Source organism: Mobula hypostoma, chromosome 9, assembly GCF_963921235.1.
Source record: "Mobula hypostoma chromosome 9, sMobHyp1.1, whole genome shotgun sequence".
Classification (NCBI taxonomy): domain Eukaryota; kingdom Metazoa; phylum Chordata; class Chondrichthyes; order Myliobatiformes; family Myliobatidae; genus Mobula; species Mobula hypostoma.
In genome coordinates this window covers 42670782-42697319 of record NC_086105.1, presented here as the reverse complement: position 1 = coordinate 42697319, position 26538 = coordinate 42670782, and the positions used below count along the sequence as shown (strand labels likewise).

At 41.6% G+C, this 26538-nt stretch overlaps 1 protein-coding gene across 4 annotated transcripts in view; it reads left to right on the top strand.

Moving 5' to 3' along the window:
- The first annotated feature begins 1636 nt into the window (after positions 1 to 1636).
- The window catches only part of pot1 (protection of telomeres 1 homolog), a 355041-nt gene continuing 330139 nt past the window's right edge, over positions 1637 to 26538 (top strand). For 3 of the 4 annotated variants that reach the window (XM_063058161.1, XM_063058162.1, XM_063058159.1), the window contains exon 1: positions 1637 to 1698. The gene's annotated coding sequence lies outside the window, so the exon portion shown is untranslated. The remainder of the gene's footprint in view (positions 1699 to 26538) is intronic. The other variant, XM_063058160.1, reaches the window with a different exon arrangement.

The window sequence follows — 26538 nt, the reverse complement described above, 5'->3', positions numbered from 1 at the left end:
ACCAGGGTAGGTCTTACACAGTGAGTGGTGGGGCATTGAGGAAGAGTAGTAAAATAGACAAATCTGGGAATACAGTTCATTAATTCCTCGAAAGTGGCATCAAAGGTAGATAGGGTCATAAAGAAAGCTTTTGGAATATTGGCCTTCATAAATCAATCTATTGAGTACATGTTTTGGGATGTTATGTTGAAATTGTGTAAGACATTAGTGTGGACTAATTTGGAGTTTTGTGCCCAGTTGTGGTCACCTACCCACAGGAAAGACGTAAAATGAGATTGAAAGGGTGCAGAGAAAATTTACAAAGATGTTGCTGGAACTTGACGACCGCAGTTATAGGGAAAGGTTGAATAAGTTAGAACTTTATTCCCTAGAATTTAGAAGATTGAGGGGAGATTTGATAAAGGTATACAGAATTATGAGGGGTGTAGATAGGGTAAGTATAAGCAGGCTTTTTCCACTGAGGTTGATTGAGACTAGAACGAGAGATGATTGGTTAAAGGTGAAATGTAATTATTTTTAGGGGGATCATGAGGGTGAACATCACTCAGAAGGTGGTGAAAGTGTGAAATGAACTACCAGTGCAAGTGGTGGATAAGGGTTCCATTTGAACATTTAAGGGAAATTAGAATAGATACATGGGTGGGAGAGGTATGGAGGGCTATGGTCCAGGAACAAGTTGGTGGGCCTAGGCTGATTAATGGTTTGGCAAGGACTAGGTGGGCAGAACAGCCTGTTTCTGTGCTGTAATGTTCTACGACCATGACTCTATTAAATGTGTATATGTACATGCCAACATGTATTTACAATGCAAGCATTATAAAAAGTTGCTTAAAGTGTTTACAGTGTGGTTTACAGTGACTAAGGAAATAGATAGAGGGGTTGGGGGAGGTGACTAGAATAGTTGATCAGATTAACTGTTTGGAGAAGAAACTTTTAAAATGCCGGGATGTTTTTATTTTAATAGCCCTATTATAACACTTTTCAGGAGGGTGCTTTTGGAAAAGGCAGTGTCTGCAAAGTTTTTCTTGCTCACTTCTTTGTCCTGGACACATATAAGTGATGGTAGACTGCAACCAATGACCTTTTCTGATAGTTGTTTTCACCACATTGTCAGGATGCTCACGGAACCAGAGATTAATGGGTGACGTGAGCATGCTCCCTATGATGGCAGTGTAGAACTGCACCAGAATGTTGTGGGGAAGATGGAATTTTACCGTCTGCTACAAGAAGTACATCCCCTGTTGACCCTTTTTGTTAATGAAGGAGATATGGTTGTCTCACATGAGGGGCCGTGGAATGATGGCGCCCAGGAACCTGAAATTTGAAACTTGGTGCTACTTGGATTTCATGATTTAAAAAGTAAAAAGCCGATAGCCTGCTAAAGACTTGCAAAATATTCAATAAACGCGTAAAATAATGAGTCCCGAATGTATTTAGTGTAATAATTATGAATACAATATACTTTTGGAAAGGAAAATCTGTTTTAGCAACACTGCCCCATCCACCCTTGCACTCTTATTTCCATCTCTCTCTCTCTCTGCAGTCTCACAGCGGGACTAGTACGCTCACTACAAGGCAACAGCTCACTGTTCTAACTCTAGCCTAGCGAAACACGTGTCTAACTCGCAATAAACCGATTGCTTCCGGGTTCCCCCACGTCCTGCCTTTGGAAAGCGACTGGTAAACAGGAACCGATCGGTGAGTCTGTCCCCGATTCCTTCCGTAGCAAAAAGCGGCGGGAACAGCTCCTGGGGTTCAACTTGAAGCTGCTGTGCCGCTCTTGTATTATTTTTATTTTGGGCGGGCGAACGCGAGTCTTAGACGCAAAAACAAAACGAAAGAGGACAAAAATTCGGTGCAAGTATCCAAAACAAAGTACTGGAAGTGATTGCAGAGCAGCCGGAGTTGGTTTGTGGGTCACATTCTGGGCAAAGGCGTTCTTCAAATTGTGCCTCGGTTACGACACCCAACAGGATTGGATAAAACGTTGATTGCAAGCAAATAAACCATATTCATTGCAGCTAGTAGTTTAGCCGTAGTAATTAACTTGTGTAATGTTTGTGTGTGGCACATCCACATGGGCTGCGGTAACTCGCAACGTGGACAAAGGCAACTCTAGAAACGGCACCTTCTACCCGTAGTGAAGTCAGAAGCCGATTTATAAAGAGGGTGCTCACGGTCTGGATAATTTTCCCTATCACAGGGAGTGGAGAGCTGGGAATCATAGAATTGATAAGGAATAGATAGACGTCCTATAGCATTAATGCCAGTAAAGTGGTGCGGGAATGCAAAAAAAAAAGGACAACTTGGCCAGGAGTGGGAAAGGAAACGTCTCCGGTGCTTTACTGCTCTATTTTTCAGCAAAAAAAATTCACCCGGTCGGAATCCCTCTTCAACTCAATCGGTTAAAATAATGCAGGGGTACAAGGGTATAACCATTGTGCTTGCTGTTAGTGCAATTTCTTCAACATTTTTTAACTTGATAATCGCAAAAGTTAATACTTCACTTTAAAAGTAATGCATGGGATATGGGTGTTGCTGATAAGGCTTTCGTTCATTGGCCGTCTCAATGGTAGTATTTTTTACAACCTGTAGTGAAATCTGAAGAAAGACGACTGATAAATAAATTCAATTTTGATTGGTTGTTTTTATGTTTGTGGTTTACTTTGAACTGATATAGTAGTGGTTTCCAGATGTCAAAGCTGAAACATTTTAATAAAACTAATTAATCTGTAGCAAGTGCATTTTGAACTCTCATTTTCTCTCTATATTTCACAAATTTTATAATTCTGAAGCCTGATGATGATTTATTAAATTTCCCCCATCAAAGTTTGAGTAATTTCTCCTCAAATATTACTTTTTAAAAACTATATTAATATTTCAAATACTAATTACTAGTGTAACATTTTGGATGGTTCAATTTTGTATGAAGAAACTATCTGTCTGGCACCCCCTATTGTTAAATACTTTCAACCCTGGAAATGCCCTTCCACTGGGGGCGTTTTTGTGACTCCTATGAGAACCTTAATACAGTACTGGCTGCCAGCAGTGCCTCACATTCAGTTACAGTATGTTGTACCATCCCAGTTTATTTCATGGCAAAGTTTGTATTTATGCTGGCTATTTGTGGTAGTTGTGTTCATATAAAAGGTGGTAGTAACTATTTAGAACAATGGTTGTGTTCTTAGAGTTCATTGCCTTGGTTATTGGCCGTTTTATTAATTTTACTAATGTATTGCGTAAATTTAGACCTCAAAAGTTATGACTTTCACTTCATGTGTTGCCCAATACACCTTGAAGCTTTTTGCGATATGCCAGAAACTGCTGGCAGACTATGGAAGCTTTTACCTGTACTGTATCATATTACAGTCTTATTGCAGAAATAAAGTTTTGGGTCACTGCAGTATCAATCTGAAAAATTACCGTTTTTCATTTGTACGCGAGCCAGGCCAGTTTTGAAGCTGCTAAGTGAGTTAGCGGTTGCAGTTTGGTTTTCTGCCAGTTTTTAAAACGGTGTGCATTTAAAAAGCATATCTTCTCAAATCAGACTTTAACAGCAATTAACTCTTGCCTAGTGGATTGCATTTTACAGGACAATGTATTTTGAAATTCGTTGAAATTTCTTTGCCTTATAATTTTCTGCATACATAATGAAGAATTTTGCTTAATTTTGAACTGGTGAATTTATGTTTTTGTAATGTTTTCGTAATTTTGTCATGGTTTTCATTGCAAAATTGATTTTGGATGAAGATTTAGATATGATAAATGTTCAGTGTCACTTTTTTTGGATGTGAGTTCAATGTTTTTGATTTTACAGATATGTAACAATGTTGGTGAGCATCGTGTATGATTGCTAATTCATTTTTTAATAGACTGAAAATAGTGTGGATTACTGAGAGATGGACAGAATCGTTTGCAGGATCTAATGTGTTTAAAAAGGGTCAAATGAAAGAGAAGTGGCTGCTTTGGGATATCAGAAGGGCAGTAGCGAAAAAAAAAAGTACAATTATACTGAGAGCAAAACTAAAATCTGTGTGGTTAGAGGTAGTAAATTATGGGTCAGGCATAGTCATTGTCGTAGTCTTTAGGGCATCTACTAGTGACAGGGATGTAGAGAAAGAAAAAAAACACCAGCAAGCTTGGGAAATGACTAGAGCAAAAAGTTGAATTGACTCATGATTATTCTATGCTGATGTTAATTGGATTGAAGAGGCACAGTAAGGGAATAAGCTTGGACATTGTTCAAATGAGTTACTACATTGTCTTTTCACGTCTTGGGGTGTACGAATTACAATCAGTGTATTGAGAGTAGAGGAACAGCTGGGCAAAAACATTACAAATTGTAATGTAATGGAGGAAAATGTGATGAAGATCAATGCATTAAAGAAAGCTGGCTTTTGAAGATCTGGTAATAGAACTTGAAACTGCAGTGATATTGACTGACAGTGATGTAGACCAACAATGATCACTACCCCCTGGTTGTCTCCTCCTCCCTTTCTCCTATGGTCCTCTCTCCTCTCCTATCAGAGAGGATAGCCCTTGGCTGTTTTCAGCCACCTGGCTTCACCTAACACCTTCTCACTTGTCTTCTTTCCCCTTCCTTCTCAGTCCTGAAGAAGGGTCTCGACCTGAAACATCAACTGTTTATTAATTTCTATAGATGCTGTTTGACCTGCTGAGTTCCTCCAGCATTTTGTGTGTGTTGCTTTGGATTTCTTACAGACATATGCAGACTTTCGTCTGTTAATGAGAAACACATTGTTCAATGGTGTTCATGTAAACATCCCCAAAGAGTAAAAGCAGTAGTGAGACTTAAAGACATAATGAACAGAAGAGTATAAGGAAAGAGGTATTGGTTTACTATGTGGATACCAGAGGGTTGTATAAGAGAGAATATGAAGCGATTGGGAAATACAGTGGAATTATAAAACTAAATATTAAAATAGTTAAACGTTTTACAGACACATCTTAAAAGAGGAATGTGGAGTAGAAATGGTTCTTAATATCACTATATCACAAGCAGTGATAGGGAAGATTGTAGATATATTGAACATTTTGTTTCAGTACCTACCAGGGAAGTAGAATGGGTGGGCGTTGAAGATTGAGGAGAGATAAGTACACTCGAACAGAGAAAAGTGATGTATTACATGAGCTACTGAAAAGCTGAAACTCAAAGGGTAAAAATCCTTCCAGCCGAATTGCATTTATGCATTTTAAAGAATCTTAGCAAGTGCTGTCCGGGGCATTATAACACATTTGTTTGAGAAAGGAATAGTGCAGATTGCTAATGTAATTATATATACAAGAGGGATAGAATATTCAGGGAATTACAAAACTGTCAGAGTAATATCAAAATTCAAAAAATAATTGGATCTCCACGAAAGGAGGGATTAACAGAAGATCTAGAAACAAAAAGCATAGAAATACTCAGTGTGAGTTTCAAAAAGGATTATCTAGTTTGGTCAAACCTTTTTTTTGGAGGAGATAATGAGAGACTGGGCAATGTAGTGTTGTGGTTCCTCTAGATTTCCAAAAGACAGTTTAGTTTGGGATACCTTACTAACTAATGAATAAGGTCAGAGAATGTAGAATATTTTAAGGAGAATAGGAGCAAGTGACACTTGGCAATGAATAAACTCCAGAATGGACGAATAAGTGGATAAAGTTCAACAGCAAAGTGACATAGTTTATGAATATAGAATAGGGAGATCAGTTAGAATGCATGAGTCTGGATGGGATGAAGAATACAGGTTTCGAAATACAAAAAGGCACCCAAATTTGGGGGGGGGGGTTGGTTGGGAAACACCACTCTAATGTCTATTTCTAGGGGGAACTGAATTGATGAGAGGTGATGCTAAACCTGTATTGAACCTTGGTTAAACCACTTTAAGTGCACTTTATACTGTTCCAATTGCCTTGTTATAACAAGGGCCAGGGAGGCTCTGGAGAGCATGTGGAAATTTACAAGGAAAGGTAAGGACATGCACATGAGGAAAAAATGAATGGACTGTTCTCCTTTCTCTTGAGAAAAGAAATTTAAGAGTTGACGTAACCTAATAAAGCCTTTTAAAATCATGGAATAATTTGTATGCAAAGAAAATGTTTGGAGCAAAGAGCACCACCAACATAAAATTGTGATCATGATGTTCAGTGGAAAATCCAGGAGAAACCTTTTTCAGAGTGGTGAAAATGTGGAATTCACTGCCGTGGGGACTGATTAAAGTGAATAATATGAACAGTCTGGAGATATGAGAGAGACTGGAACAGATGAGAAAAGATAGGAGATGATTCAAATGTTTCAATTCTAGTATAGTTTGGTGGAGCCAAATAGGCTGCTTCTGAGCTCTATCCTATGAACCTGTTTTCATATCATTTGATAATGGTCTCCCTTCTCTTATTCTGTGCCTCAGCTAGGAACATCCAGATATTCCTTGATTTACTAAAAGATCATATTCTGTAAAAGTGTTGAAGTGAAATTTCAGGAAAGGATAAAGCATTTCTGAATTAGTTCCAATGTAAAAACTAGTTGAAATCTAGAGTTTGGAGTTTCTAAATGCTTAAGTATGTATTGAAGGAGATAACTGAAATAACATGTTGTCGTATTAGCGATTAAACCTCAAATTAGTTAAATAAACCCATGTAGCTTTTCAGGGTACTCAATAAATGAAACATATATGATCCTGAGCGGCAACATGGTAGTTAGGGAGGGAATGCTTCCTCTTGTGGGAGAATTTGGAACCACGACTCTTGTTTCAAGATAGAGGTTGTCCATTTACATCATTGAGGGTCTTGAGTCTCAGGAATTCTTCTTCATGTGCTAATGGAATCACAATCCTTTGTGAGGAAGATTTTTCATATGGAAGAGGGTGACAATGAATCAAGTAGACAGTGATTCAAAACTAATGTTGCCTTTAGATTGGCCATAATGATATTGACTACCAGTGGCTCACATCTGCTCCTCACCTGTAACATTTGTGAATAATAATGGTTGCTTTGCACATTGAGGTGCTGTTGGAGTAGATGAAAGACAAAGTTGTCCCTGATGATTGCATTATTATGCTGGTGGATCTGAGCTTGAACAAATTTCTAATGTTGATGGTAAAGGTTCTTTCTGTGATTAAGCTGTGTTTATTGGTAACCCGGCAACAAAGGTGTTAATGGACATCTGGATCGTTCTTTTCATCTAATAAAGCTCCTTACAACAATGTGTGGCATTTTCCATTTTGTGTTGGAATCACTGCCTTTTGAAGATGCTTTTTGTTTTCCTGATGTTGCATGGTGTATGGGGTGTCCAGGGAGGGGTAGCACCTCTGATGGGGGGCCAGGTGTGCTCTTTTTAGGGCAGCTCGTCCACCTTTGGTCCCCACCTGACGCTCAGCTCTCACCTGTGGCTCTGTAGCACATGCAGCAGTCACACCCTGGTAAACAGTCTCGGCAGGTGGGCCAAACCAGGTGAGGGTAGCCGATGGGTCTTTGACCCTCAGTGAGGCAGGGGATCTGTCTGTCCCAGCGTGTGAAGTCTGTCCCTGGCAGATTGAGCGGAAGAGACCGATTAATAGTCCCAACGGTCAAGAAGGCAGGCCAGCAGGTGATGGTGGAGTGCTAAGAGCACGAGAAGACACATAGACGTCCTGGTCATCCACCGCAGGAGGTGGTGATCTCTTTAAACTCGCCTGGCAGAAAGCAAAGGCAAACCACTGCTGTAACCTGCCAAGCATATGATTTCCCAATATGTCAGAGCGCTGTGGAGGGAAATCGTCCGCCAACTGGAAATTCCAGATGTGACTTATGACGACGATGTTGCAGAATGCGTTTGGAAGCCCCTCTTGTGTTGGGTTGTTTTGGTGGCACTCTGTCAATCTATAGAGCATTCTAACGTGTTGAATTACTGCATGGTACGGAAACTGTACTGCAGCAGACAAAATGCCTAAAAATGGGTAGTTGCAATGGCCCAACGCATCACCAGCCTACCTACCATTAAGAACATAGATACAGAAAGGTGGCGGAAAGGAGCCAGTAATGTCATGAAGGATCCCACCCACCCTGCTCATGAGTTTGTCTCCTATCAGGGAGGAGGAGGATATGTAGCATCCATACAAGACCCTAGGCTAAAAATCAGTTACTTTCCCCAATTAGTAAGGCTGTTTAACACCTCCATCTAGCAAACCACCACTCCACACCCCCAACCATCACTACTTTATCATTTCCTGTCAGTCACCATATGTACAGACACTCTTGTGCCTAGTGTCACTTTATGGACATATGGTCAATCTATGTCTATAAGTTATCTTAAATATTTATATTTATTGTGCTGCATTGGATCTGGAGTAACAATTATTTCATTCTCAACACTTGTGTGCTGGAAATGACATTAAAAATCTTGAATATTGAATCTTGCTCTTTCTATGGCATCTGTTGTTCCGACTCAGAACTCCTCACCAAGTGATTCCAGTAATGCTTCCTCTTCATCCTGTTCTTCATCAAAACCAGCCTTATTGCCTAGTAAATTGGTAAATTGTTTTATATACTGATGTACGGTGAAAGACTTGTCTTGGATTCCATCCCTATGGATAAATACATTACCATGGTGTACTGAGGGAGTACAAGGTAAAATAAAGTCTACCAGCTACAGAGAAAGTGCACTGTTGGTAGCCAGTGAGGTGCAGGGTCACAACAAGGTGGATTGTGAGGTCAAGAGTACATATTAACATACCAGGAAACATTCAATAGTCTTATAAAAGCTGTCCTTGAGCCTGCTGCTAGGTGCTTTCAGGGTGTTGTATCTTCTGTCTGATGGGGGTTTGTAGAGAAAGCCCAGGTGGATGGTATTTTTGATTATGTTGGCTGCTTCACTAGTGGAGGGGAGGCTGTGTCCACAACTCTCTGCAGTTTCTTGCAGTCACGGGCAAAGCAGTTGCCATGATACATCTGGGTAGGTTCCTTTCTATGGTGCATTGATTAAAAATTGGAGGAGATCAAAGGGTACATGTCAAATTTCTTTACCCTATTGAGGAAGTAAAGGTGTTGGCAACGAGACAATACCTCGGAGATCTTATTGGTTTGGTATTCAAAGTGAATTATGCAGACATACCATCTGTAAGTCCCTCATCCACCTTTTGTTGTTGTCTGGGTTATGTCCTCCAGGAGACAGTGAGGTAATCTGTTGCTTTCTCTGTGTCGTGCCATTTCCAGATTTCTTGAAAGGTGGGTTTTCATTGCTGCCTGACCCTGAAATGACGTGCCTCAGTAGTTGCAAGTGATATTAAGCTATGAAAGTAGTGATAGCGTCCTGGTCCATGAGTTGTAGCAATGAAATGATATTGGAGGCACAAATCCTAGCCGTAGGGTGTTAGCCATGTTCTTACTACTAACCATGGCATCTGTGATGACCATGCCTCTGCTTTCCACAACGTTGTTCGTTGAAGAAGGAGAGAACCAATTAGATAATAGTTTTGAAAGAGCGGTGCTGTCATACAGCTGGGTAGTTTATCACCACTGACTTTTTTTGGTAGGTTGTCACACCACCGGAAGAATGGCTTCAGGTTCTCTTGAGTGCCTGATCAAGACGGTCTTAACCTCTGTCATCCTTGATGCCTGGAGCAAGTGTTTATCTATCAAAGTGAACTTGCCCAAGAGTATCCTTTTCCAAAAGACCCTGTACCCTCCACATTAAACTCCTGTCTGGGGGGGGGGAGGTGGAAAAGCAACTTCCATTGATTTGTATAGCGCTTTCTTTTAAGGAAAAAAATGCTGTTCCAGTATCTACACTCACTGCATCCCTGGCAGGACCAATATTAAGAAGATTTCCTCACTTCTAGAAATGCTGTGACCTTCAACCCATTGGGACTTAAGACCATGAGACAAAGGAGCAGAAGTCGGCCATTCGGCCCATTGAGTCTGCTCCGCCATTTTATCATAAGCTGATCCATTCTCCCATTTAGTCCCACTCCCCCGCCTTCTCACCATAACCTTTGATACCCTGGCTACTCAGATACCTATCAATCACTGCCTTAAAACAGCCAATGACTTGGCCTCCACTGCTGCCAATGGCAACAAATTCCATAGATTCACCACCCTCTGACTAAAAAAAATGTCTTCGCATTTCTGTTCTGAATGGGCGCCCTTCAATCCTTTAGTCATGCTCTCTGGTACTAGACTCCCCCATCATGGGAAACAACTTTGCCACATCCACTCTGCCCATGCCTTTCAACATACGAAATGTTTCTATGAGGTCTCCCCTCATTCTTCTAAACTCCAAGGAATACAGTCCAAGAGCGGACAAACGTTGCTCATACGTTAACCTTTCATTCCTGGAATCATTCTAGTGAATCTTCTCTGTACCCTCTCCAACGTCAGCACATCCTTTCCTAAATAAGGAGACCAAAACTGCCCACAGTACTCCAAGTGAGGTCTCACCAGCGCCTTATAGACCCTCAACATCACATCCCTGCTCCTATACTCTATTCCTCTAGAAATGAATGCCAACATTGCATTCGCCTTCTTCACTACCGACTCAACCTGGAGGTTAACCTTAAGAGTATCCTGTAGGAGGACTCCCACGTCCCGTTGCATCTCCGAACTTTGAATTCTTTCCCCATTTAAATAACAGTCTGTCGGTTTATTATTTCTGCCAAAGTGCATAACCATACACTTTCCAACATTGTACTTCATTTGCCACTTCTCTGCCCATTCTTCCAATCTATCCAAGTCTCTCTGCAGACTCTCCGTTTCCTCAGCACTACTGGCCCCTCCACCTATCTTCATATCGTCAGCCATCTTAGCCACAAAGCCATCTGTTCCATAATCCAAATCGTTGATGTACAATGTAAAAAGAAGCGGCCCCAACACGGACCCCTGTGGAACACCACTGGTAACCGGCAGCCTAGCAGGATAGGATCCCTTTATTCCCACTCTGTGCTTCCTGCCAATCAGCCAACGCTGTATCCACGTATGTAACTTTCCCGTAATTCCATGGGCTCTTGTTAAGTAGCCTCATGTGTGGCACCTTGTCAAAGGCCTTCTGAAAATCCAAATATACAACATCCACTGCATCTCCCTTGTCTAGCCTACTGGTAATTTCCTCAAAAAATTGTAATAGGTTTGTCAGGCAGGATTTTCCTTTAAGGAACCCATGCTGAGTTCTGCCTATTTTGACATATGCCTCCAGGTACTCTGTAACCTCATCCTTGACAATCGACTCCAACAACTTCCCAACCACCGATGTCAAGCTAACAGGTCTATAATTTCCTTTTTGCGTCCTTGCCCCCTTCTTAAATAGCGGAGTGACATTTGCAATCTTCCAGTCCTCCGGAACCATGCCAGAATCTATAGACTTTTGAAAGATCATCGCTAATGCCTCCACAATCTCCACAGCTACTTCCTTCAGAACACGCGGATGCATTCCATCTGGTCTGGGAGATTTATCTACCTTTAGACTATTCAGCTTCCTGAGTACTTTCTCTGTCGTAATTGTGACTGCGCACACTTCTCTTCCCTGCCACCCTTGAGTGTCCGTTATACTGCTGATGTCTTCCTCAGTGAAGTCTGATGCAAAATACTCATTCAGTTCCTCTGCCATCTCCTTATCTCCCACTACAATTTCTCCAGCATCATTTTCTATCGGTCGTATATTTACTCTCATCTGTCTTACTCTTTATACACTTGAAAAAGCTTTATATACTTGAAAAAGCTCTTTGATATTATTTGCTAGCTTCCTTTCATAGTTAATCTTTTCCCTCTTAATGACCTTCTTGGTTTCCTTTTGTAAGGTTTTAAAAACTTCCCAACCCTCTGTCTTCCCACTGATTTTTGCTTCCTTGTATGCACTCTCCTTTGCTTTAACTTTGGCTTTGACTTCTCTTGTCAACCACGCATCCTTTTCCATTCAAAAATTTCTTTTTTGGAATATACCTGTCTTGCACCTTCCTCACTTCTCGCATAAACTCCAGCCACTGCTGCTCTGCTGTCTTTCCCGCCAGTGTCCCTTTCCTGTCAACTTTGGCCAGGTTCTCTCTCATGCCACTGTAATTTCCTTTACTCCACTGAAATACCGACACATCAGATTTCAGCTTCTCTTTTTCAAATTTCACAGTGAACTCAAACATGTTATGATCACTGCCTCCTAAGGGTTCCTTCACCTCAATCTCTCTAATCACCTCCGGTTCATACCCAATCCAGTACAGCCGATCCCGTAGTGGGCTCAACAACAAGCTGTTCTAAAAAGCCATCTCACAGACATTCTACAAATTCTCTCTCTTGAGATCCATTGCCGACCTGATTTTCCCAATCCACTCGCATGTTAAAATCCCCCACAATTATCATAACACTGCCCATCTGACAAGCCTTTTCTATTTCCTGTTGTAATTTGTAGTCCACATCCCTGCAGCTGTTTGGAGGCCTATAAATAACTGCCATCAGGGTCCTTTTACCCCTGCAATTTCTTAGCTCAACCCATAAAGATCCTGCACCTTCCGATCCTATATCACCTCTTTTTAATGATTTAATATCATTTCTTACCAATAAAGCCAGCCCTCCCCCTCTACCTACCTTCCCATCATTCCGATACACCGTGTATCCTTGGACGTTCAGCTCCCAGAGACATGCATCCTTTAGCCAGGTTTCTGTGATGGCCACGATATCATATTTGCCAATCTGTAGCTGTACGACAAGATCATCCACCTTATTCCTTGTGCTGCGTGCATTTAAGTATAACACCTTAAGACCAGTATTTGGTACTTTTGGCTTTGATTTCACTGCAACTTTATTGCACTGCAACTTATCCCAATGGCTACAAATTTGCCCCATCACCTGCCTGTCTTTCCTGACATCTTTACTGCTCACTATGTTAGATTTATTTTTGTTTTCCCCTTCCTCTGCTCTGTCATTCCGGTTCCCACTCCCCTGCCAAATTAGTTTAAACCCTCCCTAACAGCTCTATTAAACTTTCCCGCCAGGATATTGGCCCCCTTCGGGTTCAGGTGTAACCTGTCCTTTTTGAACAGGTCATACTTCCCCCAGAAGAGATCCCAATTATCCAAGAATCTGAAGCCCTGCCCCCTGCACCAGTCTCTCAGCCACGCATTCATCTGCCTGATCCTACTGTTCTTGCCCTCGCTAGCACGTGGCACAGGTAGCAATCCCGAGATTACTACCCTGGAGGTCCTGATTCTCAGCTTCCTTCCTAACTCCTGGAAATCTCCCTTCAGGACCTCCTCCTTTGTCCTATCTGTGTCATTGGTACCAACATGTATCAAGACAACTGGCTGCTCACCCTCCTCCTTCAGAATATTCAGGACCTGATCTGAGACATCCCGTACCCTGGCACCTGGGAGGCAACACACCATGCGGGTATCTCTATCAGGCTCTCAGAATCTCCTGTCCGTTCCCCTGACTATGGAATCCCCTACAACTACCGCATTTCTCTTCTCCCTCCTTCTCTCCTGCACAACAGCGCTAGGCTCGGTGCCAGAGACCCGGTCACCGTGGGCGTGCCCTGTCAAGTCATCCCCCTCAACAGCATCCAGAACAAGATATTTGTTGCTGAGGGGGACAGCCACCGGTGTGCTCTCCACTATCCGGGCATTTCCCTTCCCTCTCTTGACAGTGACCCAGTTTTCTGACCCCTGTAGCCTAGGGATGACTACCTCCCTGTAGTTCCTGTCTACCACCTCTTCACTTTCCCTGATAAGCAGTCGGTCATTAAGCTGCAGCTCCAGATCCCTAACACGATCTCTGAGGAGCTGCAACTCAGTGCATCTGGCGCAGATGTGGCCATCAGGGAGGCTGGAGGTCTCCCAGGATTCCCACATCTGACACCCTGAAGAAAGCACTAACCCTGCAGGCATGCTATCTAACTCTACAGGAATGAAACAGAAAAATAAGTCTACTCACCCACTTACCTCGCTAAACAGAGGAACTTTTTAAACCGTTAGCTTGTACTGTTAGCCGTGAGAACCCTGCTGTTCCTGTCTGTACGGGCCGATTCGTGAAAGGGGGGGGGAGAAAAAAAGTTAGTGCTTCGCTCTCGCCTTTTCCCGCTTACTGCCGAAGCCCGTTAAAGCCAAAGCCCTACACTCTGCTCCCACTTACTCTGCTGCCCGCTGTATAGGGTGGTCTCCTTTTTAAACTCTCTGCGCTGTCCTGTTGACGTCACGCGCCTGCGCAGTCTCGTCCATCTTGCACTCGAAGAAATTTTTTAAAAAACCTTCCTTCAGAATTCAGCTCCCACGACGCTCTGTAGTCCCGATCCAAAAGACAGCCGTTGGTAGCAACCTGCCTTTTTAAACTCTCCGCGCTGTCCTGCTGACGCCACAAAATAACCCCTCGTGTTATTTTGTGTCTTGACATTAAAAAAAATCGTCTTTTGGATTATCATCATACTTGAAGCAATGTTGTATACCATGATTTTTGCTCTCTTTTTGAACTACTTTATTTTTATGCATTTTTCATTGTAACTTACAGTAATTTATTAAATATTGCACTGTACTGCTGCCACAAAATAACAATTTTCATGACCTAAGTTAGTGATAACAAACATAATTCTAATTCTACTTCTGAATATGCTAACTGATTTAAGTCTTCTAACCACATACTTAACTCTTTTTCCGCCCAAAATGATCCCTGTAATATGTGGAATATATTTCTAGGAGCAATTTATTGGGAATGTTCTTGTTTGTTCCACTTTGAGATTATTTGATCCCTCAATAATGCAAGATTTAATAAATGGCTGATATCCACCAAGTGTTCACCTTTTCAAATTCTATTTGTTATACCCAGTTTAATATGAATAGTTTCTTGGAGGACTTGCACTCCTCAGAACTTCTGGGGCTTTGTAAATCTAGAGCATACACCCTGAAGAGTTATTTACCTCAGTGTTTACCCTAATGGTGTTATGGTGAATGTTTGTAAATAGATTTTGAAAATAGCTATCCCAATGTGTCTCAACCACCTTATTTCCCTGACAGTGGCAATGCAGGTAGATCAGGTAGTAAAGAAGGCACACAGCATGCTTGCTTTTTTTTTTGGTCGGGGCATTGAGCATGAACATTGACAAGTCATGTTGCAGCTTTATAAAACTTGGGTGAGGTCATGTTTGGGCTATTGTGTGCAGTTTTTGTTGTTGCATTGCAGGGAAGATGCGGAGGCTTTGGAGAGGGTGTAAAAAGGGGCTAATCAGGTTATTGGCCTGGATTTGAGAGTATTAGCGATAAGAAGTTGGACAAATTTGGATTCTTTTCTCTGGAGTGTCAGAGGCTGAAAGGCAAACTGATGGAAGTGTGTAAAACTATAGGGGACACAAGTTTTTTAACCCAGGGTAGAAATGTCACATAGATGAAGATATAGGTTGAAGGTGAGAGGGAGAGGGGGAAACTTTAGACAAGATTTGTGAGGCATTCATTTTTTTTTCATTGTCATCGAGCACTACAGCAGAGAAACAGGTCCTTCAGTCCATCTAGTCCATGATAAACATTTATTCTGCCTAGTCCCATTGACCCGCACCTGGACCGTAGCCCTCCCAATTTTTTTAAGCATCGTAAGTGCCTGGAATTTTTAGATTATGCGAACACTCAGTCCTCTTTTATTGTCATTTAGAAATGCATACATGCATTAAGAAATGATACACTGTTTCTCCAGAGTGATACCACAGAAAACAGGACAAACCAAAAACTAACACTGACAGAACCACATAATTATAACATATAGTTACAGCAGTGCAAAGCAATACCATAATTTGATGAAGAACAAACCATGGGCACGGTAAAAAAAAGTCTCAGATCTGAGTCGATCGACTCCTGAGTCCCCGATAGCAGGTGGCAAAAGGGAGAAACTCCCTGCCATAAACCTCCAGGCACCGTCAACTTGCCGATGCCTTGGAAGCAGCCGACACTGAGTCCATCCGTCCGAAAACTTTGAGCCTCCGACCAGCCCTTCCCATACACCCTCCCGAGCGCCATCCTCTGCTGAGCGCCTTCGACCTCGCCCCGGCCGCTGAAACAAACAAAGCCGAGGATTTTGGGGCCTTCTGCTCCGGAGGTTCTGGTTACCATACAGTAGCAGCAGCAGCGAAATGGGCATTTCAGAAGTTTTCCAGATGTTCCTCCATACTCTCATATCCGCCTCCATCAAATCAGAATTGTGCATGGTCCCCTACTTGACAGATAGCGGATATTAATCACCGGAAAGGCTGCTGCTGGGGGATGTGTTGGAGGCCGATGCAGTGGCAATGTTTGAAGCATTGATGGACATGAGCATGCATGGAGTGATATAGATCATGTGCTGGCAGCTGGGAATAGTTTAAATAGGCATCATAGACACTGTGTTTCTTTTCTCCGTTCCACATCTATATCCTTCTGGGAGCCTAGTCGTTCCGCTCCTGTACTCTTCTCAGTATCCTATTATTTATCAGAATTGGTTTTATTAATACCATATGTACCAAGGTACGATTAAAAGCCTGTCTTGCATACAGATCAAATCTTGTACTGAGGTAGAACAAGATTAAAACAATAACAATCCAGAATAAGGTTTCAAAGCTACAGGAAAAAAAGTGTACTGCAGATAGATAAAGTGCAGGATCATAACGAGATAGATCGAGAGGTCAGGAGTCTGTTTTATTGTACAAGAGTTTCGTTCAAGAGTCTGCTAACAGTGGGATAGAAGCTGTTCTTGAGCCTGGTGGAATGTGCTTTCAGGCTTTTTTTTGTATCTTCTGTCCGATGGGAGAGGTGAGAAGAGAGAATAGCCAGGATGGATGGGGGTATTTGATTATGCTGGCTGCTTTACTGAGGCAGCAAGAAATACAGACAATATACTTTTGCAATTGGAAGGTAATTTATTGATGATGCTGCAAATGTTTCTAGCATTGAGATAACGTGCATTTGAACTTGGACCTTTTAGTGCTTATTTGGATTCTATTTTCTTGTTATTGTGAAGGTTTCATGTGGACTTCCATGCAGACAAAGTGTTTCTCCTTCATCAAATGGCATCAGGATTTTTGACTTTCTCATCAGGAGACCATGGTCAGTATGGATTCACTGACAGTCAACACAGGATGCATGCTTAGCCAACTGTTGTACTCTCTCTACGCTCACAGCTCAAACGCCATCTATACATTCACCGATGGCACCACTTTGTTGTCATCTGAGATTCTGTCAACACCACTGTTGTTAGCAGAATCTCAGATGGCGACAGGGTGGTAAGTAGGAGCAGAATAGATTGGCTGATTGAAGGGTATTGCAGTTACACCCTGGTACTGAAAGTCAGCAAAACCAAAGTATTGATTGTAGACTTCAAGAAGGGGAAGTCCGGAGAACACAACTAATCCTCGTCGAGGGCTCAGTGGTGGAAAGGGTAGATAGAAGGGTGCCAACATCTCAGAGGATCGATACCGGACACCACATATTGACACAATCAGAACAAAGGATTGCCAGCAGTTATACTTAATTAGGAGCTTGAGGAGGTTTGGTGTGTCACAAAAGACTCTAGCTAATTTCTGACTGGTTGCATCACCGCTTGGTATGAGGTGCCAGTAGATTGTGAGCTCAGCCAGTTCCAGCAGGGGCACAGGTCTTGGCATCATTGAAGATATCTTCCAATCTGTGCCTCAAGAAGGTGGCATCCATCATGAAGAGCCCTAACCATATGGCACATTCCCTTTTCTCATTATTATCATCAGGGAGACCTGAAAACCCTGTTTTAGGAACAGCTTCTCCTCTCCCATCAGTGTTCCATGAATATTACCTTGCTATTCTTGTAATGCACTGTTTTTTTAATATATTGTAATATATAGTAATATTTTATGTCTGCATTGAACTGCTGCCACAAAACAACACATTTCTCGAAATATGTCAGTGGCAATAAACCTGATTCTGATTCATTACTCTTGCCTGAGTGATGCTACTTCAGTTAGTAAATTTCCCGATCTTTTGCTAACAATGGATATGAATGCATATAGCTTTACTTGAATTTCCCCAAATATGTCCAAAGCATAGATTAAAAATAATATCCCAGGAAATAGGACTTGAAATTATAGCTTGCATTAATTTGAATATGTGTTTTTAAATTGCAACAGCCAATTTGAATTATTAGATAATAAAATACAAAGGGAAGTCAACTATCAGAATGGGGTGTACATCACACGTGCAACCAGAATGTAAATTAATGCTGCATGAAGACAGCTCATAATTTTTTTGGCTGGGAGGCATGATCAAGATGTATGAAATATGGGTAATTGTTGATGTCAGGAGATTACTGTAGAAATACAATGAATTACAGGCACAAAAATATTCGGATTGTCTTTTATAGAAAAGTTCCTTTGTTTTTGTATTTGAATTTCCTCATCACTGCAATTCTGGTTGTCCCAGTACAGGAAGGATGTTGAGGCTTTGAAAAAGGTGAGGCACTGGTTTACCAGGATCTGCCTGTATTAGAGGGTATGACAAACTAAGGTTGTTTTCTTTGCAGCTTTGGAGGCTGAAGGGAGACATGATGGGAGTTTATGAAATACTGAGAAGCTCTGATAGTGTGGTCTTTTTTTCCCCCTCAGGGTAGAAATGTCAAATATGGGAGGCATTGCATTAAAGGTGAGAGGATGAAAGTTTAAAGGGCATGTGTGGGATAAGTTTTTGTTTAACTGATTGGTAGGTGCTTTGGTATTTTGTGTCTCGGGCTTGAATATAAATTTTCCCCATTCAAAGGCTACTCTCTGTATCCAGCATTGGAGGGCCCTTCCTCACTAAACATTTACTGTTTCTTACCCTGTGCTGTTCGCTGAAGAGTATCTCCTGCCTAAGGTAGACCAAAGTCTGATCATCAGTATGCTTCCTTTTCAGAAAACCTTTGTTTCTAATTCCCATACCACAGAACTAATTCTCTGCAACTTTTGAGGCTTCTTAGTCAAAGCACATTTTCCCCCTTCAGAAAGAGTCATGGAGCACTACAGTGCGGAAGCAGACCATTTGGCCCATCTAGACCATACCAAACTGTTATTCTGCCTCGTCCCATTTGACCTGGACCATAAACTCTCCATAGCCCTCCCAACCATGTTGGAATTAAACAAGGACTGTCTGATTAAATTATATCGTTTATTTTAAACCATATGACATAAAATGTTGTTAGAAGAGAGAAATAGTAAGTATAACTCAAGTGGTTGGATTTTATCGTTAAAATATCTCCAACAATAATGAGTTGTTTGAACGTGGTACAGAACATGGCTCATGATGTTGTGCCAACCTTTTAATCTACTCCATGATCAATCTAACCTTACCCTCTTACATAGTCTATACTCTTCATTTTTCTTTCAATCCATTGTGCCTATCTAAAAATATCTTAAATATTTGAAATTTCACACTTCGTTAAAATTCATCATATTATTAAGATTCACTTGCATTGGGAAGGACTTACTCTACTTTTAGTTAGAATAAAAACTGAAAAATCTCATTATTCGGTGGTCAGGCAGCATTGGTGGAGAGAGAAACAGTTTATGCTTCAAGTTGCTCATCTTTGTAGCAGGAAATGGTTTCAGATAAAATGTTTAGCTGTAGAGAAAGGAAAGAGCAAGAGAAAATACGGGAGATGGTTGATAGTGGAGTACAATATTAGATGACAAAATAGAAAGATGGTGCAAATGAAAGAGAATAATAGAGCAAGAAACAAGCAAAAGATTGTCAAAGAGAAGGTGAGAATGGGAGAAGCAGATACACTGGAAATTGCCAAAGGAAAATACTGGAGAAAATGAAGTAAAAATAAAAGGGTGGAATATTTGATAGTATGAAATTGAGTCTGGAAGGCTGTAATGTGCCTTGTCAGATGTGCTCTTCGTTGAGCACACATTGAGCTTAGCACTGGTGCTTGAGGTAAGAGTGAGAGGATGAATTAGTCACTGGTGACAGGGTCAGGCTTGAGATGTTCATTAAAACCTTTTGGCCATCCTGAGCTTGGGTTCCTCCATGTAAGGTGACTGATTACCACCAAGGGCAATGCATGAAATCAATTGCTGTCACATGTGAGGAATGTTTGGAACTTCAGGCAGGAGGGGGGCGGGGAATGTAAAAAAGCAGGTGTTAAATCTCCTTTGACCACATGGGAAGGCACCAAGGAGCTGGAGAAATGAATCGGGGAAATGAAGAGGGAATGGCCCCCTTGGAAGGGTGATGATTGTAGTTAATGACAGCACATTGGGGATGTTGGAAATTGTAGAGGCTGACTCTTTATGGAAACAGTAGAGTAGAAATTCAGCCTCCCCTCTGTGGACTTTGTCTCTGCTTCTCTTTGCCTCAGTAAAGTAACCAGCATAATCAAAGACTCCTCTCACCGCTGGACGTTCTCTCTTCTCCTCCTCCCTTCAGGCAGAAGGTACAATGGCCTGAAAGCATGTTCCACGGGACTCGAGGATATTTTCTATCCTGCTGTTATCTGACTCTTGAATGGACCTTTTGAATGATAAGGTGGTCTCTTGCCCTCACAATCTATCTCATTTATGATCTTGCAATTTATTGTTTATCTACACTGCACTTTCTCTGTGATGCTACACTTTATTCTGCGTTGATTTTGCTTAACGTTGTTCTACCTCAATGCATTATGTATTGGTTTGATCTCCATGAACAGTATGCAGGACAAGCATTTTACTGTATCTTGGTACATGTGACAATAATAAAACAATTAAAAAATGGGGTGAGGGAGGAGTGAGAACAGAAGGAGAGGAAATGGAGTGGGGGGGGGACTCCCCACCATGTTGGAAGGATCTCCTCCATTTGAGGTGTGACAAAGAGATGGAAGCCCTTAGTGAGCAGGCTGAGAAGATGCATAAATAGATGGCTGTGGAGGCAGTGGGCTGCAATGAATATTGGTTGTGAATAAAGAGAAGTTAGAGAAGGAAGGAAACAGAGGGAGAATTCGTGAAGGTGGTGGTAGATGGATAGAGGCATTTGTTTCAACTGGCTCCTCTAGGGGGCGAGTACCGAGCATCCTTCGTGTAGTTCAGTGTAAAGTCTCTTGCAGGGCATGGGCATGCTGAAGCTTGAGTGGAATCAATGCAAACCAAACATAAGCTCTCTCTGTGGCAGTGCATCTACTGACTCTAAAAGCTGGTGTTTGACATGTGGTTGTAGCACGAGTGAAGTTATCTGCTCTCATCAGTAAAATGGCGCAAGATCTAGGTTTGTGCATTTTATGTAATGATCATAGTAACATTGATTGTCAATTGTGAAGCAATGGACTAGGAGAGTGGCACTGCATGCTAGAGATCTGTGTATTGAAGTACTGTACTGAGGAGCTGCAGTACAAGAATATTGGTTGTGAAAAACATATATGATATTGTTGTTAGTATGGGAAATCTGACCTACAATTAAGAGAATGATGTCAAGGCAAAACTAATCTCCACAGCAAACTATAATGGAATTGTAAATCAGTAACTCGCTGCAGTTTGAAAATGATTCGGAAATTTTTTTTCAAGGCATGTTTCTTGGCAGGAACCACTTGTCAGTTGAGGTGATCTAAACCCCGAGTTTCCTGTTACCTGTCACATAAATTCCCCATCCTGCTTCTAGTCCTCAATCTTTGTGAGGACTATTGAATGCATGGGGAACAGTACCTCATCTAGCTAAGGCACTTTACAGCCTTCTGGAGTTTAGATAATGAACAAATTTGCCTTCGTTTCCTCTGAAAACTTGTGATTTTTTTTATTGGTCTTTTCACATTTACATTTAAGAACAATCTCTTGGTGATGAGTCAAGTTGCCATCACACTCTTGCCTTTCTTCACCATTGGTTCTTCACTTTCAACCCCCTCTGCTTTTTAACTGATCAACAATTGATCAGTTGAAAATCAGAGTGGACAGCTATGTATGGAGCCAAAAGAGATGGGGGAGATTTTGAACAGTTTATTTTTTTTGGTATTCACTAAGGAGAAGGATATTGAATTGTGTAAGGTAAGGGAAACAAGTAGGGAAGTTATGGAAACCATGATGATTAAAGAAGAGGAAGTACTGGCGCTTTTAAGGATTATATAAGTGGATAAGTCTCCGGGTCCTGACAGGATATTCCCTAGGACCTTGAGGAAAGTTAGTGTAGAAATAGCAGGGGCTCTGACAGAAAGATTTCAAATGTCATTCGAAATGGGGCTGGTGCTGGAGGATTGGTGTATTGCTCATGTTGTTCCATTGTTTTAAAAAAGGGTTCTAAGAGTAAACCCAGCAATTATCGGCCTGTAAGTTTGACGTCAGTCGTGGGTAAATTAATAGAAAGTATTCTTAGAGATGGTATATATAATTATCTGGATAGACAGGGTCTGATTAGGAATGGTCAACATGGATTTGTGCATGGAAGGTCATGTTTGACAAATCTTATTGAATTTTTTGAAGAGGTTATTAGGAGAGTTGACGAGAGTAAAGCGGTGGATGTTGTCTATATGGACTTCAGTAAGGCCTTTGACAAGGTTCCACACGGAAGGTTAGTTCGGAAGGTTCAATCGTTAGGTATTAACTTAGAACACAGTTGTGCCGACTCTCAGACCCTGCCTCCCATATAACCCTCCACCTTAAATTCCTCCATATACCTGTCTAGTAGTCTCTTAAACTTCTCTAGTGTATCTGCCTCCACCACTGACTCAGGCAGTGCATTCCACGCACCAACCACTCTCTGAGTGAAAAACCTTCCTCTAATATCCCCCTTCAACTTCCCACCCCTTACCTTAAAGTCATCCCCTCTTGTATTGAGCAGTGGTGCCCTGGGGAAGAGGCCCTGGCTATTCACTCTATCTATTCCTCTTATTATCTTGTACACCTCTATCATGTCTCCTTCTCTCCAAAGAATAAAGCCCTAGCTCCCTTAATTTCTGATCATAATGCATACTCTCTAAATCAGGCAGCATCCTGGTAAGTCTCCTCTGTACCCTTTCCAATGCTTCCACATCCTTCCTATAGTGAGGCGACCAGAACTGGACACAGTACTCCAAATATGGCCTAACCAGAGTTTTATAGAGCTGCATCGTTACATCGAAGTAGTAAAATGGGTTCAACAGTGGCTGGATGGGAGAGGCCAGAGAGTAGTGGTGGATAACTGTTTGTCAGGTTGGAGGCCAGTGACTAGTGGTGTGCCTCAGGGATCTGCACTGGGTCCAATGTTGTTTGTCGTATACATTAATGATCTGGATGATGCGGTGATAAATTGGATTAATAAGTATGCAGATGATACTACGATATGTGGCATTGTGGATAATGAAGTAGGCTTGCAGAGAGATTTAGGCCAGTTAGAAGAGTGGGCTGAAAGATGGCAAATGGAGTTTAATGCTGATAAGTGTGAGGTGCTACATTTTGGTAGAACTAATCAAAATAGGACATACATGGTAAATGGTAGGGCATTGAAGAATGCAGTAGAACAGAGGGATCGAGGAATAATGGTGCATAGTTCCCTGAAGGTGGAATCTCATGTGGATAGGGTGGTGAAGAAAGCTTTTGGTATGCTGACCTTTATAAATCAGAGCATTGAGTATAGGAGTTGGGATGTAATGTTAGACTTGTACAAGGCATTTATGAGGCCAAATTTGGAGTATTGTGTACAGTTCTGGTCACCGAATTATAGGAAAGATGTCAACAAAATAGAGAGAGTACAGAGAAGATTTACTAGAATGTTGCCTGGGTTTCAGCACCTAAGTTACAGAGAAAGGTTGAACAAGTTGGGTCTTTATTCTTTGGAGCGTAAAAGGTTGAGCGGAGACTTGATAGAGGTATTTAAAATTATGAGGGGGATAGATAGAGTTGACGTGGATAGGCTTTTTCCATTGAGTGTAGGGGAGATTCAAACAAGAGGACATGAGTTGAGAGATAGGGGGCAAAAGTTTAGGGGTAACACGAGGGGGGGACTTCTTTACTCAGAGAGTGGTAGCTGTGTGGAACGAGCTTCCAGCAGAAGTGGTAGAGGCAGGCTTGATATTGTCATTTAAAGTAAAATTGGATAGCTATATGGACAGGAAAGGAATGGAGGGTTATGGGCTGAGTGCAGGTCAGTGGGACTAGGTGAGAGTAAGCATTTGGCACGGACTAGAAGGGCCGAGATGGCCTGTTTCAATGCTGTAATTGTTATATGGTTATATATAATTGATTCTTTTGTTTTACTCACCCCTCTCCCCTCTGCATCTTAAATAAAATATTACCCATAACTGTTCTGGTTCCGATAAAAGCTTATCAATCTTTCTAACTGCAGATGCCATCAGACCTTACAGTATTTCAATTCTCTGTTTTATTTCAGATTATCAGCACCTGAAGGGCATTGATTTGGGGTTGGCTGATCTATTATTGTTGTTTGTTTCTGACGTATTGAGCTTTGGGTTTTTGAAGGCAGATCGATATTGTCAAATGGTTTCTTGGAAATGGTCTTTATAACTTAAGAGTCACTCCACAGACTATTAAAATGTGAGTGGCAGACAGTACAAATGATAAGAACTTATTGGAAATGCAGCAGGTTCAATAAAAGATGATAATTTTGTGTGCCCCCAAGGATGCTTGGTCAACCAGCCTAATATTGATAGGTCAGGTTGTTTTGCAGGTTAAACGGCCATTTGGCCATTTGTATGTGTTAGTGATAAGTTTTATTAGCCTAAGAAGAAACTGGTCTGCTTTGGGTAGAGCACGTGCTAAGTCCACCAGCAGTGCTCATTACTAACAAAAGTAAAAGAAGTTGAACAATTGAAAAATAACTTGACAAGTAGAAAAAATCATTCTGGTTTGAACTTGTCAATAGTGTTGAGTGCATTCATCTCCCTACTGACAACATAGTGGTGCCATTTAGCCTGTGGCATGGTTTTCCCCTTGATCCACACTGTCACTTGTGAAACCTATGGATGAAGCAGTAGCCCAACTAGTAGACCCTTTGCTCCAGTGACCCAGGTTCAACCCTGACCATGGGTGCTTCTCTGTGTGTAGTATGTGCATCCTCTCTGCCTGCATGCGTTTCCCTTGGATGCACCTATTTCCTCCCATAGCCCAAAGCCGTGTGGGTTGGTTAGTTGATTAACCCTTGTAACTTGTCCTTGCGGTGAATTTGGAAGAATATATTAGGATTAATGTAGGATTGCTGTAAATGGGGGCTTGAAGGTCAGCTCGGACTTGGTGGGCTGAAAGTCCTATTTCTGTGCTGTGTGGTCCCATGAGTTTTTTTAGGAATTAAAGTTTAGATTCTGTTTTTCCACTAGTGTATTCTTCAAACATCTGCTCTCAAATAGTCGCATTCTTCGTGCCTGTGATTTGTTGATTTCCGCGATTGATATGCAAAGTACCTTCCTTCTGATGCATTTTGTAAACCAGTAACTTCACTTTAACACAACAAAAAATGCATGGTTTTGAAAGCCCCTGCAGACTGGTTAAAGTCATTTAAATTGGATTAAAGTGAAATGTGTTGTCCTTTGAACAATGGGCACATCATATAGTTTTCTTCAATATATTTTAAGTGATGCAGGAATATTGAATATCAATGTGTTTTCCAGCAATCTGTAGTACATATGGATCAGAATTGCAGGAAAAAAGCAGCCAGCTGTTGGTGAGGAAGCTTCTTTTAGTATGTAGGCAAGTTAATGACACTGATGTTATTTTTACACATATATATTTGGAGTTCAGATAACTGAGAAAATCACAGCGGGTGGAGTCTGTACCAAGATCCTGTGAATTTTTTTCTTTTATGAAGGTGTTTTCTTGCAAAACTAAAAGTCTTGTTCAGGGTTTCTTCTGCTGTAATTGAGACCCAGGGGAAGGAAAGAGAAGCCATTAATCCTTGTTTTCTCCTTGACAATCTATCTGTTGGATAAAAATAAGATCAAATTACTGCAAATTGTGTGTAAGACTTCTGCGTCTCAAAATGTGTCTTTGGGGGTTAGCACTGCCAATCAGTTGTGGATTTTGAGAGATACATTTGTGCTCTGGATCATCTGAACTTCTGGGCTCTGCAGGCTGCCCTTTGGAATACGTGCTGTCCGTCAGCAATGCTCAGTTGTTGCACAGTTCCAAGTAAATTTATTATCAAAGAGTACGTATCTGTCACTATATACTACCTTGAGAATCATTTTCTTCCAGGGATTTACAGGAAAATAAATAAAATAAGAGTTTATGAAAAAGCTATGCATTATAAATACTAACAAACATCGAATGTGCAAAAGAAGACAAATCGTGCCATTAATAAATGGGTAAATAAATACTGTAATACTGCAAACTCGAGTTGTAGAGTCCTTGAAAGAAAGCCAGTAAAGTTGCGGGGTCGACTCAGCCTTGAGGTGCCTGAAGTTGTCCCCTCTGGTTAGGGGTCTGATGGTTGCAGGGTAATAATTGTTCCTGAACCTGGTGGTGCGGTACCCAAGGCTCCTGTCCCTCGTTCCTGGTGGCAGCAGGGAGAAGAGAGCGTGGTCTAGATGGTGGAGGTCCGTGATGGATGCTGCTTTCTTGTAGACAATGCTCCTTGTAAGTTTCATGGAGCCAAGCGTTAGCCGTACTGCCCCCTCTCCCATCTCTTCTCAGTTGAGGGTGTCAGTACCTGGACCATATTGAGGAACTGACATAAT